The sequence below is a fragment of the Antechinus flavipes genome, chromosome 2 (genome assembly GCF_016432865.1).
Source record: "Antechinus flavipes isolate AdamAnt ecotype Samford, QLD, Australia chromosome 2, AdamAnt_v2, whole genome shotgun sequence".
Classification (NCBI taxonomy): domain Eukaryota; kingdom Metazoa; phylum Chordata; class Mammalia; order Dasyuromorphia; family Dasyuridae; genus Antechinus; species Antechinus flavipes.
Window position 1 is genome coordinate 514,696,260 of NC_067399.1, and position 21,371 is coordinate 514,717,630.

The 21,371-nt window shown below is 34.8% G+C and overlaps 1 pseudogene; it reads right to left on the reverse strand.

Annotated features, from left to right (window-relative positions):
* Nucleotides 1-923: 923 nt before the first annotated feature.
* LOC127546868 (ATP synthase F(0) complex subunit C2, mitochondrial-like) lies at nucleotides 924-15,500 on the reverse strand (annotated as a pseudogene).
* Between the last annotated feature and the right edge of the window lie 5,871 nt (nucleotides 15,501-21,371).

Consider the following 21,371-nt stretch of genomic DNA (forward strand, 5'->3'; position numbering starts at 1 on the left):
ATAGCAAATTAATTTTAAAGTCTTCACAGACTCTAGATTAAGAACTCCTTTCCTAAAGTAAATCAGGCCTGGAAGTAAAAGAAATAAGACATGAGCTCTAATGAGAACTGTATTTGCTTGGGGCTTTGTTTTTTATTTTCTCTGTGTTATATTATTACAAGGACCCTTTGCTGGCTCTGAGTGCAGTTTGTACTTTTTTGGCAAATATGCTGCTTATACATAGTTTTGGATTTCAATTACAGGGTAGAGAGAAGTGCTAACATTTGTGACTTCAGGGGCCCTTCCAAAGTAAAGACCAGAGCATGAATCAGGAGAGCAGTGATCACACCTCTTCCCAGATCATACCACCATGAAAGCACTGAAAATTTGCTGATCTCCAAAATTAGCTCTGAAAACAGCAGTGTGAGAAAGCCTGCAGCTTGGAATAGTACCTCCCCACTCCTGCTTGAGAAGAGAACAACTTTAATAAAAAGTTCAAAGTTAAGAAATAGTCTGGAAAATGAGCAAACAACAAAAAAAGAACTTGATCATAATTATTATGGTGATAGGAAAGATCAAGATACAATCTCAGAAGAAGAAAACAAATGTGAAAATAGCTACAACCAAAGCCTCAAAAAATTGCTAATTGAACACAAGTCTAACCAGAATTCCAGGAAGTATTAAAGAGATAAAGAGTAATAGAAGAAAAATTGGAAAAAGAAATTAGTGATAAAAAGAAATTATGAAAAACTGACTTGGTAAAAGAGGCACAAAAATTCTAAAAACAGCTTATTCATACAGTATTTTTCTTCCCTCAACTTCCCACAACTTTCCCCAGGTTTGACTGGGGGAATTGGAAGGGAAGGCTGGATAAGACATAGAAAGACCATAAGGAAAAGGAGAAACATTCGGAAACATTGTGAGTAGGGGAAGATATGACTCCATCACATGGCAAAAAGGATAAGAAAGACTACCATTAGACAAAAAAAAAAAAAGCCCCATAGCTTCTGATAGGGAAAAGCCCAGGATGATGTAGGACATGGTGTAGGAGCTGCTGCTTCAGAGAGGGATTCCTGAAATAACCAATGAGACTTCCAAATACAGCCCCATTCCCAGTTCCAGGGCCCCCAACCCTCATAGTGGCAGTCTCAGCTTAAATGAAGGTGGCTTCTGTGTCAATCCCTTGAGACAATGCTAGTTTAGATTCCACATCTGGGGAGGGTCAAGGGACCTGATATTACTAAGATGCTGAGGTTTCATTCTTTCTGAATCTCTGGCTATCTTAACACCACTGCAGATAACATTTGACTCAGCAGCTGAAAACTGCTCCTCACAAAGGCAGGGATGGAGATGAATTTGGTGCAGGTATTCCTTCTTAAGGGATGAGGGGCAAAGCAGAGGAGCTATGGGCAGAGTAGAGGAGACCCATCATAAAAATTCACTGAAGAAAAGAATTCCTTAAAAAGGAGAACTGGCCAAATGGAAAAAAAGGTACAAAAGCTCACTGAAATTTAAAAAAAAATTATCAATAGCATTTTATTTTTGTAAGTACACATAAAGATAGCTTTCAACATTCATTTTTGTAAGATTTTGTTTTCCAATTTTTTCTCCCTCTCTTACCTCTCCCCTTCCCAAGACAACAAGAACTCTGCTATAAGGTATGTGCACTCCTTTTAAACATATTTCCATATTTGGCATGCTGTGCAAGAAAAATCAGAACAAAAGAAAAAAAATACAAGAAAGAAAAAACATATAAAAAAGTTGAAAATTCTATGCTTTGCTCTATATTCAGTCTCCATAGTTCTCTATCTGGATGCAGAGAGAATTTTTTATTCTAAGTCTATTGGAATTGCCCTGAATCATTACATTGTTGTGAAGAACCAAGTCTGGCATAGCTGATCATCACATAATCTTGTTACTAGGTACAGTATTCTTCTGCTTCTGCTCACTTCACTCAGTATTAGTTCTTGCAAGTTTTTCCAGGCTTTTCTGAAATCAGCCTGTTCATTTCTTATAGAACAATAATATTCCATTACATTCATAGGCTCCTGCTTGTTCACTCATTCCCCAAATGATGAGCTTTTTTTTTATTATAGCTTTTTATATACAAAACATATACAGGAGTAATTTTTCAATACTGACCCTTGCAAAAACTTCTGTTTTAACTTTTTTCCTCTTTTCCTCCACCCCTTCCCCTAGATGGCAAGTAGTCCCATACATATTAAATATGTTTAAGTATATATTAAATGCAATATATGTATACATATTTATACAGTTATCTTGTTGATGGGCACCTTCTTGATTTCTAATTCTGTACCACTACAAAAAGTGCTTCTGTGAACATTTTTGTACATGTGGCTCTTTTCCTTTTTTTTTATGATTTCTTTGAGATACAGACCCAGTTGTGACATTGTTGGCTCAAATGGTAAGCACAGTTTTATAGCCCTTTGGATATAGTTCCAAATGGCTCTCCAGAATGGTTGGATCAATTCACAACTCAACCAACAATGAATTAGTGTCTCAGTTTTCCCTCATCCCCTCCATCATTTATATCTTTTTATGCCATTTTAGCTAATCTGATAGATGTGATGTGGTACCTCAGAACTCCCTTACTTTGCATTTCTTTAATCAATAGGGACTTAGAAAATTTTTTCATATGACTAGAAATGGTTTTAATTTCTTCTTTCCTTGCTCTACTAATTTTTTATATCATCCTTTATATCTAAATCATGAACCCATTTTGACCTTATTTTGGTATAGGATACTAGATGTCGGTCAATTGCTAGTTTTTTCCATTCTATTAGAAAATACTTTCTTAAAATTAGAATTGGTTAAATGAAAGTTAATTACTCCATGAGATATCAAGAACAATTAAAATCAAAAGAAAAAAAAGAAGAAAATGTAAAGAATTTTATTTTTAAAAATTGACCTGAAAAATAGTTCAAAGAGAGATAATTTAAGAATTATTAGACTACCTAAAAGGCACAATTAAGGACATAGAGATCAAGAAAAAATGCCTCAGTATCCTAGAATCAGAGAATAAAATGGAGATTAAAAGAATCCACTTATCACCTCCCAAAATGAAAACCCCCTGGAATATTATAGCCAAATTCCCGAGCTCTCAGGTCAAGGAGAAAATAATACAAGCAGTCAGAAAGAAATATCATGGAACTATAGTTAGCATCACACAAGATTTAACAGCTTTCATGTTAAAGGAATGGAGGGCTTGGAATATATTACTCTGGAAAGCAAAGGGGCTAGGATTACAACCAAGAATAACCTAACCATTGAGTATAATTCTGCAGGGGAAAAATGAATATTTAATCAATTAGAAAACTTTCATATATTCCTGATGAAAAGACCAGAGCCGAATAGAAAATTTGACAGTTGAACACAAAATTCAAGTGAAGCATAAAAAGGTAAACATGAAAGAATAATCATAAGGGACTCAATAAAGTTAAACTATTCATATTCCTATGTGGGTGGATAACACATGTAATTGTTAAGAACTTATAAGAAATTATTAGGGCAGTTAGAAGGAGTCTATATAAACAGAGGGTATGAGTGTAAATTGATTTAGGTTGGGATGATCTCCATCCCCACCTCCTAAAAGGAAGGGGTGAGGGGTAGCTAGGTGGAGCAGTGGATAGAGCACCAGCCCTGAAGTCAGGAGGACCTGAATTCAAATCTGACCTCAGATACTTAACACTTTCTGACTATGTGACCGTGGAGAAGTCACTTAACCCCAATTGCCTCAGCAAAAAAAAAAAAAAAAAAAAAAAGGGAGTGAGAAGGAAGAATATTCTGGGAGAAAAGGCAGAATGGGGAAATTTTTCTTACCTAAAAGAGGCAAGCAAGGAAGAGCTTTTATAGTGTAGGGGAAAATTGTAGAGGGGGACAATACTTGAAATTCACTCTCATTGGAATTTGTTCAAAAAGAGAACATAATCAATTGGATAAAGAAATATACTTTGTCCAATAATGAAATAGGAGGGAAAGGGGATAAGAGATACAGGGGAAGGATAATAAAAAGAGCACAATAAGGCTCGTAGTTGGAAGCAAAAGAAGAAGAGAATTTGGAACTCAAAATTTAAAAAGAAAAGAACACTTTAGAAAATAATGTGGAGAGAGCACCAGTTCTGAAGTCAGGAGGACCTGAGTTCAAATTTGTCCTCAGACACTTAACACTTTCTAGCTGTGTGACCCTAGGCAAGTCACTTAATCCCAATTGCCTCAGCCAAAAAAAAAAAAAAAAAAAAAAAAAAAAAAAAAAAAGAGAGAGAGAGAGAGAGAGGAGAGAGAGAAAAGAAAATAATGAACTTAAAAGAAAAAAAAATCCATTTATATGCTTCCATACAACAACTTTGTATTATAGGTAATAAAAACATAATTTCGAATTTTACAGATGAGAAGCAGAGTCTAATAATTTGTCTAGGTCAGTAAGTGATAGCACTGGAATTCAGTCAACTGGTGTTTATTAAATGCTGACTATGTGCCAACCACTATGTTATATGCAAAGAAAGGCAAAAAATAGTCCTTGCTGTCATGGAGGTCACAGACTAAAATGCAAAGCTGATTGAAACTCAAACCTATGATTGAAAAAATATTGAACTTAGAAGTAAAAGACCTGGGTTCAAATCTTGGGAAAAATCGCTTCCTCTTTATGGACCTCAATTCTCTAAAAGGTTAGGAATAAGGACTGTCCTTGTGATTTCATTGCTTTACGGAACTTCCTGAGAGAAAAGTCTCTTCTCAAAGTAAGAGAACACCTTCTCTGTAACTCAGGGTCTGAGAGAATTGCTAAGAATACTGATAGGCTAATTGATTTGAACCATTTACATAAGCAATACATATATAAGATGCAATTTGAACCCAGATCTGAGGCTCAAGGCCAAATTCCTATTTTATGCCACAAAGTTCCATAATAATAATAAAAATAGCTAACATTTATGTAGCACTTTAAGATTTGGAAAGTGTTTCATATGTATTATTTCATTTTCATTTGTAAAATGAGGGGATAGTGCACTAAGAATGGCATGATTATGGACATCTTATTTTATAACTTGGGTCTATTGGTAACTTCCACGTATACCTGGGTAACTTGAAAAAGTGAACTTAAGTCCACCTAGTGAGGTGGAGTGAAAAAAAAATCTGAACTTGGAATCAGAGGATTTGAATCCTACAAGTTTGTAGGAACTACAAGGCCCTAACTCATGTTCAAGTCCCTTAATCTTTCTCTTTTTTTTCCTCTTTTAAGAAATTGGGTTTTTATTGCTCCCAAATTACATGAAAAACAATTTTCAACATTCATTTAAAAAATTGTTTCAAATTATCTTCCTCCCTCCCCAGTCTCCTCAATGAGAAGACAAGCAATTTGATGTTATACATGTGTAGTCATATAAAACTTATTTCCACATTAGTCATGTGAAAGAAAACAGGCCAAAATAAAAACCCAAGAAAAATAAAGTAAAAACTTATGCTTCAATCTGTGTTCAGACTTCACTAGTTCTTTCTCTGAAGGTGATAGCATTTTTTATCATGAATTCTTCAATTTGTCTTGAATCACTGTATTCATTCATTCACAGTTGATCATCCGGGTTCTGTTAATTTCATTTTGCATCAATTCATATAATCTTTCCAGACTTTTCTGAGAGCACTTATCTCATAATTTCTTATATCACAATAGTATTCATCATAATAATACACCACAACTTGTTCAAGCATTCCTCAATTGATGAGCATTCCCTCAATTTCCTTTTTTTTTTTTTTTTTTTTGCCACCAGAAAAGAACTGAGCCTTATTATTCTTGTTTATAGAGTAATGGGGTGGGGCTAGATGATCTCTGAAATTCCTTTCATTCATAATGGGATTTGCACACCTTCAATTTTTGCAGGCACCCATGGAGGATCTGGCTGGATATTCACTCACTGCCCTTGGATTGATTCCTCCTCCTCCTTTTCATCTCCTATTCATTTTCTCCTTCCTCCTCCTCCCCTTCCTCTTCTTCCTTCTCTTATTCTTTCTCCTCCTCCTCCTCCTCTTCCTCCTCCTTCTCTTCTTTTTTTCCTTCATTTCAGAACTTAGCATCAAATAAAATGAGCATTTCCATATACAAAACAAAACAGAAAAGAGGCTTTGCAATACAGTTATAAGTATGTATCTTGCCTCTCTTGAGTAGACAACCAATCTAACTTGTTTTCAAAGCTGTTCGACTTCATCTGTATTTTCTACTGATCTTCCTTCTGTGCATTAAAAAAGACTTCAATGACCCTCTTTTCTTTTTTTCTATAAAAATTCTGGCAACTCCATGGCTAATTGCCTTTCCCCTATACTTCTAATGCCACCTGCTATTAAGACAAAAACAAAATGTATTATATATATATTATATATATATTCAAAGAAAATAAATCTCCACATTGGCTATGTCTGAAAATATATATCATTCTGACCCTGAGTTAACCACTTCACTGTCAGGAGGAAGATAGCATTTTTCATCACTGGAATAGTGGTTGATATTGCATGAATCGGATTTTTTAGTTCTTTCTAGTTATTTTTACTTTATATTGTTGCTATTATTCTCTGAATTTTGCTTACTTCATTGCATTAGTTTCTATAAATTTTGCTAAGTTTTTCTGAAATTGTCTCTTTTTATCATTTCTTTCAGCATAATAGCGTTCCATTACATACATATGTTATGATTTGTTCAGCAATTTCCCGGATCAGAAGTATCAAATGAATAGCCAATGGCCACATCCAGCCTATGATACTCCTGAGTGTAACCAAATCAGATTAAAATGTAATTGGGAAATATCTAAGAAAATAAATTCAGTAAAACTAATTAATATCACATTTTAAAACTATGTCAACATGTGGCCCACAGGAATCCTTATGTATGGCGTAGTGACTCCTGTTTCTATTTAAATTCGACACCACTTTCCCAAATGATGGGCAGCTCCTTTATTTCTAGGTCTCTGTCACTACAAAAAGAGCTGACATAAATATTATTGTACATATAGGTTATTTTACTCTAAGTTTGATCTTTTTGAAGGAGAGGTTTTATCATGATATTGCTCAACCAAAGTGTATGCAGTTAAGTGACTTTTGGGCTGTTTCACATTGTTTTCCAGAATGTTTGGATCAATCCATAGCTATACCTACAATGTATCAGTATGTTTGTTTTCCTGCAATCATTTTAACAACAATCATTTTCTACTTCTGTGAATTTTTTCAAATTTGATGGATGTGAAGTAATTTTCCAAATCCTTATGTTGTAACTTTCACTTAGGGTCTGAGGATGTGGGTGGCTGTGGAATAAACTGAATAATTTTTGTTCAGAGTTTTTGTCCATGAAATCTATGAAGAGTTACTAAAAAAGGCCTAAGATCCCTTCACCAAATAAGTCTGCTAGTTGTTACAACTTGGAAGCATCAGTGCTACAAAGCTCTGAATCATTGGTAGCTCTAAACTGATGGTATTTAGGACAACAGACTTTGAACTTCCATTGCCAGCATGCTATGAACTGCTAGTGACAGACCAAAGGAACAAAGAAAATGTATAATCACCAAGACACCAAGATGTTGTATATGAGGAGTTGTGTTCCCCACCAAGCTGAAGGGAAGAGCACAGCATTAAAGTGGAGTCAGTTATGACCATCCAAAAGTCATTTAGGATAGAGACCTAAGCTAGTGAACTATAAATTGCCCAATATTTGAGGAGGCTGAGACCCTCTGAGAGCTAACCCTAAAGGAAACTATAACAAGAGAGGAGAGAGTCAGAAGTGAGCAATAAAGAAAAAAATAATGGAGGGGAAAAGACTGACAGTACCAAAGATTTCAGAAAGAAGAAATCTTAAATCTTAAAGAGCTTGAACATAAACAGATAAAATAACAGGAAAAAATGATAATAGAAGGAAATATGGCCTCCAAGTCTAGTAAACAAGTTTATCTATGAATACATTCTAAAAAAATGAAAGGAAATGATCTCACACTTGAGACAAAAGACCCTCTGTAAATTGAAGAGAATATGGAACCATAGCACACTGTTTCTGAGTGGCTTAAAAGAAAAATGAAAATAATGAGAGCAAAATTTATGTTCTGCACAGCAAAAATAATTAGTAGAATAGAAAAACTTGAATCTTCAATGGTAAGCCTCGCCAATGAAAGGAAAGAGAACAGTAGATTGGGAATATAATCACACAGACATGAAAGACAGATTGGAAAAAGAGAAACAAAAAACAAGAACATATGTGCTTAATATGCTATGATAACATATGGATCATAGATTTTCCAGAACACAATAGGACAAAAAAATCTTAGCACCATAATCAAGGAAATAAAAAAAATTGTCAGAAATTCTGAACATAAAAATGAAATTCAAAATGAAAGAATTCACAGATTACCTCCAGAAAAAATTCAAGGTTTCAAACTCCAAAACACAAAGTATTAAATCTTTGATTTGAGTTTGATTCAGAAACAAGTTCTTCAAACCATCAGAAGAAAAACCTTTAAATATAAAAGAAAAGAAATTTGTATACAATTTTGCAATAATTATATAATAAGAATAATGCAAAATTATTCTACCCTCACTAGAAAAGGAGGAAGGAATGGAATAATGTGTTCCAAAGACTATTGGAAGTCAGGATGCAGTCCAAGGAACTATCCTGCAAAAAGAGTTTAAAATATCTTTAGAAAGAAAAAGACTAAGAGTTATAGGACAACAGGAACTCAACACAATTCAGTAGTGTAAGCCCATAGTAAAAGGCTTCACAAACTTCATATATGTGTATATAAGGAGGAGCTTACTATCCTGTGAGGAAATTACCCAGGCTTCTTACTGCTGATTCTTTCATTTGCTGAGGAAGATCAGAGAGAACAGAGGAAACAATTAATTTATAATTCTAAAGAAGTTTTCAAGGGGAAAAGATTGAAGTAACAGCAACTAATTAATAAATTGATTAAATGTTATTAAGTAGTTACCATTTGTCAGGCATTGTGCTAAGCTCTGGGTTTATAAAAGACAAGCTTTTTCTTTCAAGGAGTTCACAGTCTAAAGGGGAGATGACAGGTGAACAATTATGTATAAACAAGTTATATATACAGGATAAATTGGAAATAATTTACAGCGGTAGAGGACTAGAATTACAGGGGATTGGGAAAGGTTTCTTGTAGAAAGTGAATTTTTATCTGGGACTTGAAGGTTTCCAGAGGAGCCAGAAGGTGGAAATGAGGAGAGAGAATATTTCAAGCATGGAGGACAGCTAGTGAAAAAGCCATAAGTAAGGAGAGTATCATGTTCAATGAATTGCAAAAAGCCCTGTGTTGTGTGTTGTATGTAAGGGGAGAGATAGTTTAACAGCATGAAATATAGAAAAACTGTAACTGTGACTTTGTAACTTTTAAGCATAGTTCACAATAGAAACTAAGATACAAAAGAATATCTCAATAGGTAAAATGAAGCAAGAGAATGAAAAATATTATACTTTATTATAAGTCCCCATTATATAAAATTATATCTTAATATTTATAACCCAGTGTCAGGATATTCCTCCTACCTTGAATCCCTGATTATGATTTGGGAAGCTTCTCACAAAAATCTCTCTGGCTGTATGCCCCCTGGAAATTCCAGGAATTTAATTTTATTTCTCATTTTTCTTCCAACAAAAGGGCCTTCATCTCCCTTGCAAGTACTTAGGCTAATTTAAAGAGCATACTTATGGAATAGGTTTTATTTAGCACAGTGATAGACACAGAAAAGACTTGCATCTGAGCCTTTATCCAGTCAAAAGAACCCTTTTCTCCCTCTTTAGAGCCTTCTTTCAGTGTATTTCACAGTTCCTATGACTCAAGGTATTACCCTGTGGGAGGTCCCAGCAGAGTGGGGAATCAGGTTGGTTCTGCTGCCAGTTCAGTGTCATCTTCTGGCACTGAATTCTTTTCTCTGAGTCTTAATGGAACTAGTGGCCAGCAATTAGCTTCTTTCTGTTTGTGACTGTTTCGTTGCTCTCCTGAACTGTCTCTTTGCAAGTTCCCTTCAGACCCATATACAGTCTGGCATTATTTCTCTCAGGCTCACATGTTATCTTGTGTCATTCTCTTTTTTCTACTCATATTGTGCATATTGAAAAAGCGGAAGGGAGGAAGGCAATGTACTAACCGAAGGGACAATAGTGTCATTTTAAAGTCCCAGATATATTTTAGAATTTTATATTTCTTGTCTTCTCAATGGATGAGGGAGGGACTAAGGAAGAAGAGAATTTGGAACTGAAAAAATAAAATAAAATTGAATTACATAGAAATTCTATCATCATCCTCAGACCCAAGAGAAACATAAAAAATCTAGGAAGATACGCTGGCAATGTTAGGCTACATTCTAGTAATTTAAGGACCTATGCTTTCATTGGCATTATTACTCCTTCTACTAATAAATATTTTACGTCTCTTCTATATATATATTTTTTTTTCTGCTGCAAAATTGTTAGTAGAAGATCCATTCCATATGCTAGATGACTTCCTCTTGACTTGACCAAAAATTATATCACTCTGTAGATAACTGTCTGTTATAAACCTCTCTAAATTTAAAGGAGGGAGATGAGTAATTTTGTTACTGGCAGAGATATATAATATGGCAAGGAATGTAAAACAAAGCAGCTAGGTTGAGATAGCAGACTCTGCCAACTCTACCTGGTTCTTCCATTCTTGCAACAAGTTTATTTGAATGACAATCATGAGGAATTGAAAATAATTTTGTCTTACCATTCCACATAATTTTTTCACTGTTTTGTTAAGTGGAGTCCCTGGTAATTTTTGAAACTGCATTGGTCTGATGTCAGGAGAACTTGCGTTCAAATCCAATCTCAGACACAGTACTTCCTAGCTGTGTGACTCTGGGAAAGTCACTAAACCCCAATTGCTTCATAAAACCCCAAACCAAAACAAAAGAAAAAAAAAAAGAAAATACACAAACTTAAACAAAAATCCCAACATAAATAAAAAGCAACAACAAAAAAAGTATGCAAACTAACAATTAAGTATAACAACAATGAAAGGAATTTTGTAACTAAGTATTGGTGTCCAAACTCATAAAGAGGAAATGATGTTCAAAAGAAAGACTTGAAGTTGCCTAAAGCCTTCTCTGCCTAGTTGGCAGAGTTGTTCATCATTTTTAAAAAGGGAGGGATAATAATGGCTCCTCATATCTTTAAATCAAGTAGCTGCTAGAATTTTCTTCCTAAAGGAAAGAATCTTTTAGGAAAGAATCTAATTTCTTGAAACTCATTCCCAAAGTAAGGAAGGACATCAGAGATGTCCAGCAGATGACAGTTGAGAGTAATTTCATAGCTATATTCAGCAGAGAACATATGGCAGAAAGTCCCAGACAACAAGAGGACCCCAACTTAATGAACAAAGTAGCATGCTTTAGTCACTAGAGAACATAGACAGTTTTGTAGCTTTGGGTTTGAGACTTTGCATTGGCCACAACTTTACATGTTTAATAGAAGTCTGAGAACTTATTGGCATCCTAGGATTTAAAGTTTAGAGGGACAAGTGTACTTTCTCAATCCCGAGAGAAATTTACAATTGTCTTGATCTTTGAGTTTGAGAAAAATTGATATTATGCTGCATTGCATTAATCTGGAATCCATCCTTTTTTCTATTTGGTCAGACCCCACTTTTTTCAGTCTGACTCACTAGGCAGTTTCTTTTCTTTTCTTTCTTTTTTTTTTTTAAATTAAAGCTTTTTAGTTACAAAATATATGCATGGGTAATTTTTCCAACATTGACCCTTGCAAAACTTCTTGTTCCAAATTTTCCCCTCCTTTCCTTTCCCTCCTCCCCTAGCTGGCAGGTAGTCCAATGTATGTTAAATGTGTTAAAATACATGTTAAATCCAATATATGAATATTGGATATAAAAGATATATAAGAATAAAAAAATATTCTTGCTGCACAAGAAAAATCAGATCAAGAAGGAAGAAAAAGAAAAACTGAGAAAGAAAACAAAATGCAAACAAATAACAACACAGAGAGTGAGAATGCTTTGTTGAGTTCCATACTCTATTCCCACGGTTCTCTCTCTGGGTGTAGATGCTCTCTTCATCACTGACCAAGTAGAACTGGTTTGAATCATCTCATTGTTGAAGAGAGCCATGTCCATCAGAATTGATTGTTGTATACTTGTTGCCGTATATAATGATCTCCTGGTTCTACTCATTTCACTCAGCATCAGCTCATGTATTAAGGTATGAATTAATAAATTAATGCTATGGAATATGGAATATCATCCATATTCCACAACATTAATTTATTAATTCATACCATAATTTATTCAGTCATTTTCCAGCTGATGGGCATCGACTCAGTTTCCAGTTTCTTGCCAAAAGAACTGCCACAAACATTTTTGCACATGTGGGTCCCTTTCCCTACTTTAAGATCTCTTTGGGATATAAGCCCAGTAGAAACACTGCTGGGTCAAAGGGTATATGCACAGTTGGATAACTTTTTGAGCAAAGTTCCAAACTGCTCTCCAGAATGGCTGGATCCGTTCACAAGTCCACCAACAATGTATCTCACTAGGCAGTTTCTATGGGGCATGATGGAGTAATGTGATAATTCCCAACTCTCCCCAGAGGATATGTTCTTTAATCAGCTTGGACTGAGCCAGGAGACAGCTTTCCTGTCCTTGCTTTTCCTCATCAAAGTTAATGGTGACTTGGTCTCCAAGAGGAGGTCAAATGGGGAGGAAACCTAATTAAGCTGTTTTTTTTCCCTACAGAAGAGTATTAAAGGCAGCTGGATCTTATAAAGCAAGTAAGAGACCACAAGTATTAGAGAGGGTTATCTGAATTCTAATCCTATCCCACCTTCTCCCTAAAATATCTACCAATCATGAATGCTTTGCCTGTTCCAGGGGAGATCCAAATAGTGTCAGGCCAATCAGAAGAAAGACATACCTAAGTTTAAAAGACCTTTCTGGTCCTTACTTTAGGTCTCTGGTCATTGAGAGAGACCAATGACCCAATTTATTGATTTCTGGTAGCCTAGCTAATGAATTGATCATGTTCAGATCCTTGCTTACTGCTGAGGTATCAGAGCTACCCATTTTATTATTATTAAAATGAAATGAATTAAGATTAAAATGATCTTGCTCTATTAGGAGAGCAAGAAATACTTTATCTGTCAGAACTGTGGAGAAGGGAATATTTATGACCAAATAAGAGATGGAGAATATTATGAAATGTAAAACAGATAATTGTGGTTACATTAAATTAAAAAGGGTTTGCACTAACAATGCAATCAAAATTAGAAAGAAAGCAGAAAGTTGGAAAAATTTTTTTACGGCCAATGTTGCTGATAAAAGGTCTCATTTCTAAAATATATAGAGAACTGAATCAAATTTATAAGAATACAAGTCATTTCCCAATTGATAAATCATCAAAGGATATAAACAGGCAGTTTTCAAATGAAAAAATTAAATTTATCTATAGTCATATGAAAAAATATTCTAAATGATTATTGATTAGAGAAATGCAAATTAAAACAACTATGAGGTACCATCTCATACCTATCCATATTGGTTAATGTGACAGAAAAGGAAAATGATAAATGTTGGAGAAGATATGAGAAAAGTAGAACACTAATACATTATTGGTGTAATTGGGAACTGATGTAACCATTCTGGAGAGCCATTTGGAACTATGCTCAAAGGGCTATAAAACTGTGCATACACTTTGACCACACTACTACTGGGTCTGTATTCCCAAGAAATCATGAAAAAGGGAAAAGAACCTACATGAGCAAAAATATTTATAGCATCTCTTTTTCTTGTAGTAAAAAATGAGAAATCAAGCCCATCAGTTGAGAAATGGCTGAACAAGCTGTGGTGTAGGAATGTAATGGAATATTATTGTGCTATAAGAAATGATGATTAGGTAGATTTCAGAAACCTGGAAACACTTAGATGAACTATCACTGAGTGAAGTGAGCAGAACCAGGAGGACATTATGCATAGTAACAGCAAAATTATGTGATGACCAATTTTTATAGACTTAGCTCTTCTTAGAAATACAATGACAAGACAATTGTGATGGAAAATGCCTCTCCAGAGAGAGAATTATGGATATTGAATGTGAATGAAAGCATACTATTTTCACTTTTTCCCCTTTTCTGTGTTTTTCGCCTTATATTCTGAAGCTTCTTTTACAACATGATTAATGTGGAAGTATGTTTAGCATGATTGTACACATATAACCTATATCAGATTGCTTGCTATCTTGGAGAGGGGAAACAGAAAGAGAAAGAAATTTTGGAAGTGATAATCTTACAAAAGTGAATATTGAAAGCTATCTTTACATATATTTGATGAAAAAATACCATTAGGTAGAAAAAAAGTTACCTAAAAAAACAAACAAAAAAAGAATTGGAAATTGAGGGAATGCCTATCAGTTGGGCATTTGAAGAAGTTGTGTTATATGATTGTAATAGAATATTATTATTCTATAAGAAATGATGAATGAGTGGATTTCAGAAAAACTTGAAACTGATATTGAATGAAGTGAGAAGAACCAGGAGAATATCATATATATTAGTAGCTATATTGTGTGATCTTCAACTATGATAGTTTTAGTTCTTCTCAGCAATACAATGATTCAAGACAATTCCAAAAGATTCTTGATGAAAAATGTTACCGACATCCAAGAAATAAGTGTAGAATCTGAATACAGATTGAATCATATTGTTTTCACTTTTTTTTGTTTGTTTTTTCTTTCTCAATGGTTTTCTCTTTTGTTCTAATTTTTTTACAACGTGACTAATGTGGAAATATGTTTAACATGACTGTACACGTATAACATATCAGATTGCTTAATCTCTGAGGAGAGGGGAGGGAGGGAAAGAAAGCAGAAAAATTTGGAACTCAAAATCTATAAAAATTAATGTTGAAAACTATCTTTACATATAATTGGAAAAATACTGTTAAATGCTAAAAAAAAGAAATATAAATATTTCAAATCAAAAGAAAAGGATCCTTCATGAAACTATGAACTGTTATGTAGTTTTTCATTATGTATACATTTTGAAAAATAAATTTAACAAGATATTTTTAAAATGATCTTGCCCTGAACAAAACTGTACCTCAACATCATTTTTACTCATCTCAAATTAGAGATATGACTTGAGTGGCTCTCAAGAGTTCTAAAAGGAACATAGACATTCTTGGAGACCAAGATTATATAGGAAATACCCCCTTCACCTTCACTGAACAAGAACAGAAAAGAGTTATCAGCACAGAGACAATAAATGAAAGGAGAAACTGAAAAGTGAAAATATAAAGAACAGCTGAATTTCTGCAGAGAAGTAGAGATCAAGGTGGGACACTTGCCTTGAAAGCATCTCAGAATAAAAGACTTGGACTGAAGTTACTGCTTGTACCTACCTTTTTGATGGCACCTTCCCCCAACACAAGCTGCTTTTCCCTTAACTTTTCCTTCCCAAACTTGTCCAGTAACAGATACTGTAATGTGCTCATCTAACTTTTTTTAACCTAAACATTATGGATATCTTTATTTTTCCTCAAACATATCTACAAGCCAAGATTTAGCTGTAGATAGAGAAAACTTTAATTAGGACAAAGAGCCAGCTGTAATGTTATGAATTTTCCCAAGTAGGATCTCTGAGCATATGTTATTATACTAATAACTTTTCTTCTGATGTAAACTCCAGACAACATCAGAGAAAGGAACCACAAGGACCTAAAAGGTCCATTAAATTGTCCCTAGGCTAAAAGTGTGCTTGCAATTGTAATAGGCTGTGACTAATTAAATTTCCAGTTTCTAGTCAGAGAAAAAAAGGGGGCAGGGTAGAAATAGGTGAGGCCTAGGTGAGCTTCGGTTGTTGTTTGTTGTATAGTCTTCATTTTTTCCCTTCAACAGTATTTTATTTTTCCAAATACACTTAAGGTTCTTAACATTATATTTCTGTAAGATTTTGTGTTCCAAATTCTTTCTTCCTTCCTCCCCACTCCTCAAGACAGCAAGCAATTTGATATGGGTCAAATATGTATAATTCTTCTAAACTTATTTCCATATTTGTCGTGTTGTGGAAGAAAACTCAGACCAAAAGGGAAAAAAGAAAAAGCAAACAACCAACCAAAAGAAGGGTGAAAATACTATTTAGCTTTCATTTTTGAAGAGGACCAATGACATCATGGGTGATATCTTGACTTTGGAGCTAATTGGACTTAAGTGAGGTAGAAATGCACAAAATAGTCAGCCTTGCTCTGTCTTCCAGAATCATTAAGGTCTACCCCAAGTCATCACTGCTAGACTAAGTCATTTCACTTGTCAGTGGGCCTGTGGATGACACTGGATAGATGCCAGTGTCTGACCAAGCTTTAAATGCTCCACTGCAGGTAGCTGCCTTTGTGGACTGTTTTCATCCATCCTTCCAATGGGGCAAGTCTTCACATGCTTCCATTTGAGTTCTGTCAGCTGTCTTCATCCTGGTTTAGCTTGTCTGCTAAGAGTTTAGCAAGGTGTGGCCCTACTTCATGCTACAAATGCTTGGAGCCACAGGTGAGAATGGGTGAAAGATGGACGCGAAAGGTGGATGAGCAGTCCTCAAAAGAGCTTGGCAAGCTCTCAGACCAGAGGTGCTAGTTCTCCTTGAACACTCCAACACCTTTCCAAAAGGGAGAGGGAAGAAAGGATCTCAGAACCTTTTCCAAGACCAGCTGATAGCGTCACCTATGGGTATCCTTTCACTTATGTGCCCTAATCATGTGTTCCTCATATATAGGCCTTGCTTTGTATTTTTCATGGTTCCACATGTTTCTTATGTGTTATTTATCGCTACAAAATGGTTCTATGAATATTTTTATATAAATGAAGCTTTCTTTTTTTTTAAATAATTTTTTTATTGATAGAACCCATGCCAGGGTAATTTTTTTAGAGCATTATCCCTTGCACTCACTTCTGTTGCGATTTTCCCCCTCCCTCTCTCCACCCCTTCCCCCAGATGGCAAGCAGTCCTTTACATATTGAATAGGTTACAGTATAGCCTAGATACAATATATATTTGCAGAACCGAACAGTTCTCTTGTTGCACAGGGAGAATTGGATTCAGAAGGTATAAATAACCCGGGAAGAAAAACAAAAATGCAAGCAGTTTATATTCATTTCCCAGTGTTCTTTCTTTGGGTGTAGCTGCTTCTGTCCATCCTTGATCCATTGAAACTGAATTAGCTTTCTTTATCAAAGAGATCCACTTCCATCAGAATACATCCTCATACAGTATCGTTGTTGAGCTATATAATGATCTCCTGGTTCTGCTCTAAATGAAGCTTTCTATCTTTGATCTTCATGGGATATATACCTTGCAGTGGAATCTTTGGGTCAATGAGTAAGGACATTTTACTCAATTTCTTAGCATAATTCCAAATTGCCTTCCAGAAGAGTTAGACCAATTTACAACTCCATCAATTGTTGATATTTTTCAAACCTTCCAAAACTGACTATTTACAACTTTTGTCATCTTTGTCAATTTGCTGTGTATGATATTGTTTTGAGATAGACATTTTCTGATTACTAGTGATTTGGATCAATCTCTTATGATTGGTGATAGCTTACAATTCTTTTGAGAATTTTTGTTCATGTTCTTTGACCACTTCCCATTGGGGAACAACTGTTGGTTTTATGTTTTTGTATTTGGCTTATGTATTAGGGGTGTGTGTGTGTGTGTGTGTGATATCAGATTTTTATCAGATATTTGATGTAAATATTTTTCTCCAGTTACTGCTTCTCTTCTCATTCCAATGATGATTTTGTTTCTGCAAAAACAATTCCTTGTTAACTCCTTTCGTTATTTTAAAGCCTAACTTTTGAACTCCTATCTGCTTCTTAGGGTTATTAATTTAAATTCTTATCTAAGTTAGAGTACAAATTTTCTTTTGGAACTCCTATCATTGCCCTGAGTTAGGAAGACAAATCTCCTTCAAAACATCTCAAGGATTTGCTAAAATTACAAAGAATATGGATGAGGATTTCCTCATTCAACACCCATAATACCTCTTTCCTGTCATACAAACCAATTCAAGAGCAAGCTGGAAAAAGAATAAAGTGAGGCTGTCACCTTTGTTTTATTTCCTTCGGAAATCAAAATTGCTGTTTTCCATAAATCAGGTGGCATAAGGGATGGAGTGCTGGACTAGATTCAGGACTACCTAAACTCAAATCCTGCTTTGAACACTACTTATTAGCCATTTTGCCTCACTTTCCTAATCTGTAAAATGAGGATATTTAAAGCACTTACCTCCCAACTTTGTTGTGAGGATCAAATGAACTAATTATGAAGTGCTTTGCAAATTTGAAGAACCAAATAAATGTCAGCTATCATAAGTAATCCACACATACTTGGCAAAGCTCCCCAGAAGTAGTGCTTGTCAGTTGCCAGTTTTAGGCTAGCAAATTTTCATCAATCTGATTCCTGCAATCATCTTTTCTTATGTTCTTCCAGTATCTCCCCAAATATAATAAGATCATTCAAAAAAACACAATACTTTTAAGTAGCTTACAATTCTAAATACTTTCTCCATAAACTGCTAAAAAGTGTCAGAGAATCTCAGAAATCTCAGGGCGGGGGTGACGAGATCTAATTGCTATAATCCTGCTGGAAAGATGAGACCCATTTCTTTATCTTTTTTTGATAACATATATCTTAGAGTAATTCTTATGAATTAACAATATTAAGAACCACTGGCTACTTAGAAACAGTCTAGATCAAGAACTCTTAAGGGGAGGGGGTGGTCTCTGGATAGAGTTCAGGGGGAGTCTATGAATTTGAATGGAAAAACCTTTGTTTTTCTTTGTAATCCTTTTTATTTCATTTTAGACATTTAAAAACATTATTTTGAAAATGATTTCATAAGCTTCATCAGGCTGTTAAAGAAATCTGTGACACCCAAAAAGGGTTCAGAAGTTCTGGTTCCCCACATTTTAAATTAGAGATGTAGTAACTTAGTTCTGATAATGATGGTTTGGTCATTTATACACATCTTGACTTTCCCAGTCTTCCTTTCCCATCACTATAGGTGAGAAATCATGAAGGTGGAACTAATTCTTTTCTGATGTCGTTGTCCAACAGTTTCTTCAGAGAGGGTCTGAGGTCCTTCATCTCTAATAGTGGGATTTTTTCATATCATTTTTGAAAATGTTGGAAATTTGTAGATATAAATTGTTCGTGTTATCCCTTAGATACATCTATATCCCATTCCTTCAATAAAAACATTGTATTGTTTCCTGCTGAGAGATATATCTTTCATTCCTTAAATACAAGTCTCAAAAATCCAATATCTCTGGGACTACTAGGGAAGTAAGTGGAGGATGGATTGAGTCCTTGATGCTTCAAGGAAACACTTGCCGCCATCCACCTAAAGTTTCTGCAAGCACAGATTGTTAGGATTTTCAAGTAGAGAACCAGTACAACTGAAGTCATAGCACTTTGCCACCACTTTCAATAGATCAGAGTGGGTAACTAATCAATGCTAGATCCCTAGAATTGTTTGCTGGGTTTATTCATACCAGTGAAGTGGTGTTTACTTTTTTCTTTTTAATTTTAAATATGTTATTTATAAATTTTACTTATTTACATTATATATATGTATATATATATATATACATACATACATACATACATATGTTATTGTTTTTATATGAGTCATTTTTAGGAAATAGATCCCAAATAAAACCCTTCCTCCTGTTTGGTTTGAACCCTGTCTTAAAAGAAAAAAAATAATCATGACAAATATCCAATATAGTAATGTTCCTTTTAGATGGCATCCTCAACCTCCCTGGGAAACTCTAAATACATTATGATGTTATCAGATTTAGATCATCCTCCTTACTTATACATGAAGTTCAACTCCTATATAGATTTTAGGGCAGTGAGATGGCTTGTGGGCAGCGTAGGTAGCACAATGGATAGAGCGCTGGCCCTAGAGTCAGGAGAACCTGAGTTTAAATCTAGCCTCAGATACTGACTATCTATGTAACCCTGGGCTAATCACATAGTCCTATTTACCTCAATTTCCTCATTTATAAAATAAGCTGCATAAGGAAATAGTAACTCCAGTTTCTTTACCAAGAAAATCCCAAATGAGATGACAAACATGACTAAAATGACTCAACAATAACTTCAGGTACTGTTAATAAAATGACTGGAATATAATTGTCATTTGATTTCTTTTTTATCCCTAGCACGAGAATTCGATTTCTTACCATTACAGCAATATGTGAGTCTCAATGGAAAGGACCCTGGAGAGCTTGGTAACACAAGGGGAATTTTTTGGCATAGTGCCTATCCCTAGGTTCTGTACTGTTTTCTAATACTGCTCTGGTGGAATGCAGTTTGGGATAAACCCATATCAGATCTATTTTTTGAATAAATCAAACATACATTTCATCCACAGTGGTAGCAAAACATTACTTGGCCTTTTTGGATATGCTTTCTGGATATTACCAAAAGAGCTGGACGATCTCTGGTCCTCAACTGTCTTATTGCTTTGGTGTAGTGGCTCCCAGCAGACCTGTATTCAACTATAATCAGTTCTTTCTCTTGTTTCAGTAACCCACACTTGATTGCTGTATTTGGCTAAGCCTGTATACACTCCACTTTTGAATACTGGGCCTTTGGGTTGTTTCATTTTCAAGGTACAAATCATAATGCAACAGGTTCTGTTACAGTATACTCTGCCCTAACCTCCTGGACTGACCCAATAAGTTTTGAGTAATTAGGGAACATTCCCAGACCTAGACAACCCTTTAGATACAAGAACTAGACCTGGACTCAGAAAGGTCCAAGTTTAAATTCAGTTTCCTATGTGATGGGCAATTCACAATCTTTGTTTGCTTCAGTTTCCTTAACAATAAAATGGGAATAATATCAGTAATTAGTTCCCAAGGTTGTGAGAATCAAATGAGTAATATTTGTTTTGTTTTGTTTAAAATTTTTTATAACAGCTTTTTATTTTTCAAAATACATGCAGAGATAGTTAATATTCATCCTTTCAAAACCTTGTTCCAGATTTTTTCATGTTGGATAGCTTGTATTATAAATTTGAGTCAAAATTAGAAATGAGGTCTTTATCAGAACTCTTAGTTGTTAATTTCCCCCCATTTTCTGCTTCCCTTCTAATCTTGGCTGTATTGGTTTTGCTTGTACAAGCCCTTTTTAATTTAATATAATCAACATTATACATTTTGCATTTCATAATGTTCTTTTTGACCATAAATTCTTTCCTTTTCCATGGGTCTGAGAGGTAGATGGATGCAAATGACTTTCTCCATAATAAGTCTTTTGGAATTGGCCTGAATCACCTCATTGTTGAAATGAGCCAAGTCTATCA